A 4,222-nucleotide genomic window follows, 5' to 3' on the forward strand; every position below is an offset into this window, starting at 1 on the left:
CCCTGAGGGATACAGAAATTGGCGCTAGGAGGGGTCCCAGGGAATCGACTGAGAAGATGGGATTAGGGAACTGTTTTGGTTGTGTCATGGGGTTTGAATGTGTTGAGCTTCTTGCCAATGAGAAATGTGATGCTGCTAATTCATGGCATGCTGCGGCAACATGATTAATCAAATTATCACCTGTGGTTATTTGTGATGCGTGATAACTAAAGCAAATGCCTTGGGGGCCCAAGTGGCTGTTGTACTTGACTGTATGGCAGTGAGGATGACTACAGGGACTGCAGTGATGATGACCGCAGAAGGAATTCTGAGAGCATGAGTCCTCGCAGAAAGAAGATGACAAGCTGGGGCCTTTAAACTCTCAGCTCAAAGCATGGTCAGAGAGTCACAGAGCTTCCATGATAGCCCATGAAAGATCTCTTATTTCTTGTAGTCACCAGACTTATTAGCTACAAATAGAACAAAAATATAGTGCATGTTATTGAATGTTATCAGTTGAATTCAGTCTTACTAAGCCTTTCCTGTGACTGAGAAGGAATGGGACCTTGAAACTTGAAATGGACACATCTGGTTTGATATTCTCCTAGGTTCTCAGAGTCTCCATTCCACAAGCGGATGGGACGAAGAGCAGCGATCAGCACTTTCGAGTTTTATGAGACAGCCTATCATTTCTGGCTTCCCTGGTGATTCAGTGGTAAAGAATCTGCCTGTCAATGCAGGAGACATGGGTTCGATCCCTGGGTTGGGAAGATCCTCTAGAGAAGGAAATGGCAACCCACTCCAGTGTTCTTATGGGGGAAATCCCATGGACAGAGGAGCCTGGTGAGTTACAGTCCAGGGATCGCAGAAGAGTCGGACATGACTGAACGACTGAACAACTACAACTGCCACTTCCGCTCACATCCCAACAGCCAGGAGCCAGTGTCTCTCTGTAGCAGAGGCTGGGAACTGTGGGCGTTGATGAGAATGGGCAGTTTATACCACACTAAATGGGCCACTAGTGACCCACTGAAGATAGAATTCTTGGGGGAGTAACATAGAAGCCAAGCTGCAAAAAGCTAAGAAATGATTAAGTGACAAGGAAGTAGTAGCTATACTTACTAAAGAAGTAATAGCTACTCTTATTTAATAAGAGTAACTAATGCTTAAAATTTTCCAAGCCAGGCTTCAGCAATACGTGAACCATGAACTTCCAGTTATTCAAGCTGGTTTTAGAAAAGGCAGAGGAACCAGAGATCAAATTGCCAACATCCGCTGGATCATCAAAAAAGCAAGAGAGTTCCAGAAAAACATCTATTTCTGCTTTATTGACTATGCCAAAGCCTTTGACTGTGTGGATCACAATCAACTGTGGAAAATTCTGAAAGAGATGGGAATACCAGACCACCTGACCTGCCTCTTGAGAAGTCTGTATGCAGGTCAGGAAGAAACAGTTAGCCCTGGACATGGAACAACAGACTGGTTCCAAATAGGAAAAGGAGTACGTCAAGGCTGTATATTGTCACCCTGCTTATTTAACTTATATGCAGAGTACATCATGAGAAATGCTGGACTGGAAGAAACACAAGCTAGAATCAAGATTGCCGGGAGAAATATCAATAACCTCAGATATGCAGATGACACTACCCTTATGGCAGAAATTGAAGAGGAACTAAAAAGCCTCTTGATGAAAGTGAAAGTGGAGAGTGGAAAAAGTTGGCTTAAAGCTCAACATTCAGAAAATGAAGATCATGGTATCTGGTCCCAATTCATGGGAATTCAATTCCTCTAATTCATGGGAATTAGATGGGAAACAGTGGAAACAGTGTCAGACTTTATTTTTTGGGGCTCCAAAATCACTGCAGATGGTAATTGCAGCCATGAAATGAAAAGACGCTTACTCCTTGGAAGGAAAGTTATGACCAACCTAGATAGCATATTCAAAAGCAGAGACATTACTTTGCCAACAAAGGTCCATCTAGTCAAGGCTATGGTTTTTCTAGTGGTCATGTATGGATGTGAGAGTTGGACTGTGAAGAAAGCTGAACGCCGAAAAATCGATGCTTTTGAACTGTGGTGTTGGAGAAGACTCTTGAGAGTCCCTTGGACTGCAAGGAGATCCAATCAGTCCACCCTAAAGGAGATCAGTCCTGGGTATTCTTTGGAAGGATTGATGCTAAAGCTGAAACTCCAATACTTTGGCCACCTCATGCGAAGAGTTGACTCATTGGAAAAGACTCTGATGCTGGGAGGGATTGGGGGCAGGAGGAGAAGGGGACGACAGAGGACAAGATGGCTGGATGGCATCACCGACTTGATGGACATGAGTTTGGGTGAACTCCGGGAGTTGGTAATGGACTGGGAGGCCTGGTGTGCTGCAATTCATAGGGTCGCAAAGAGTCGGACATGACTGAGTGACTGAACTGAACTGAACTGAATGAGAGACAAGAATGGCAGAAAGCAAAGAGGAACTGAAGAGCCTTTTGATGAGGGTGAAAGAGGAGAGTGAAAAAGCTGGCTTAAAACTCAACATTCAAAAGACTAAGATAATGGTGTCTGGTCCCATCACTTCATAGCAAATTTTATTTTCCAGGGCTCCAAAACCACTGGGGACAGTGACTGCAGCCATGAAATTAAAAGAAGAAAGCTATGACAAACTTGCTCCCTGGAAGAAAAACTATGACAAAAACTATGACAAACCTAGACATCATGTTAAAAAGCAGAAACATCACCCTGCGGACAAAGGTCCATATAGTCAAAGCTACAGGTTTTCCACTAGTCATGTATGGATGTGAGAGCTGGATCATAAAGAAAGCTGAGCACCAAAGAATTGATGCTTTGGAACTGTGTTGCTGGAGAAGACTCTTGAGAGTCCCTTGGACTGCAAGATCAAACCAGTCAATCCTAAAGGAAATCAGTCCTCAATATTCATTGGAAAGACTGATGCTGAAGTGGACGCTCCAATACTTTGGCCACCTGATGCGAAGAGCCAAATCATTTGAGAAGACCCTGATGTTGGGAAAGACTGAGTGCAGGAGGAAAAGGGGGCTACAGAGGATGAGCTGGTTGGATGGCATCACCAACTCAATGGTCATGGGTTTGAGCAAACTGGGAGATAGTGAAGGACAGGGAAGCCTGGCGTGCTGTGGTCCATGGAGTAGCAAAGATTCGGACACGACTGAACTACTGAAAAACAGCAAATGAGAGGGGAAAAGATAAATCTGAAGCTAGTAAGGAGGTAGCCAAACATACAAAGTTGTTTCTGTGATTGGTTCTTTAGTTTTGCTTTTTAATTGATAGAGAGAACTGAGCATGAATTTGTAGTCTCAATGAACAGGAAGAGAGATAGGACATTCATGGAGGGTTGGCCATGGACAGAATGAGGCCTGCACCTTTAAGATAAGAGGAAAGGATAGAAGCAAATAGAGAAATGTGAGGTAGACAGGAGGGTAGCTGACAATCAAACCGGATTGTTTTAGTTTCTATAAAGTGACAAAGAGCCAGAATTAGGGTTGCAAGAAGATCCAGTTGAGGTGGGACAGGAATCTGTCCTTGAACCTGTGAGTCCAGCTTTGTGACTTTGTTCCACAGCCAAGGAGCAAGAGGGGAGGCTCATCAAATCCAGAATCTTCGGCACCAAGGGCATGAATCAGTGGCTTTTAGCATGTGTGACAATTAAGGATCCTTAAGGTCACAGTTGATGTTCAAGCTGGTTTTAGAGAAGGCAGAGGAACCAGAGATCAAATTGCCAACATCTGCTGGATCATCGAAAAAGCAAGAGAGTTCCAGAAAAACATCTATTTCTGCTTTATTGACTATGCCAAAGCCTTTGACTGTGTGGATCACAATAAACTGTGGAAAATTCTGAAAGAGATGGGAATACCAGACCACCTGATCTGCCTCTTGAGAAATTTGTATGCAGGTCAGGAAGCAACAGTTAGAACTGGACATGGAACAACAGACTGGTTCCAAATAGGAAAAGGAGTACGTCAAGGCTGTATATTGTCACCCTGTTTATTTAATTTATATGCAGAGTACATCATGAGAAATGCTGGACTGGCAGAAACACAAGCTAGAATCAAGATTGCCAGGAGAAATATCAATAACCTCAGATATGCAGATGACACCACCCTTATGGCAGACATTGAAGAGGAACTAAAAAGCCTCTTGATGAAAGTGAAAGTGGAGAGTGAAAAAGTTGGCTTAAAGCTCAACATTGAGAAAATGAAGATCATGGAATCCC

This window comes from Bison bison, unplaced genomic scaffold (assembly GCF_000754665.1).
Source record: "Bison bison bison isolate TAMUID 2011002044 unplaced genomic scaffold, Bison_UMD1.0 scf7180017864516, whole genome shotgun sequence".
Classification (NCBI taxonomy): domain Eukaryota; kingdom Metazoa; phylum Chordata; class Mammalia; order Artiodactyla; family Bovidae; genus Bison; species Bison bison.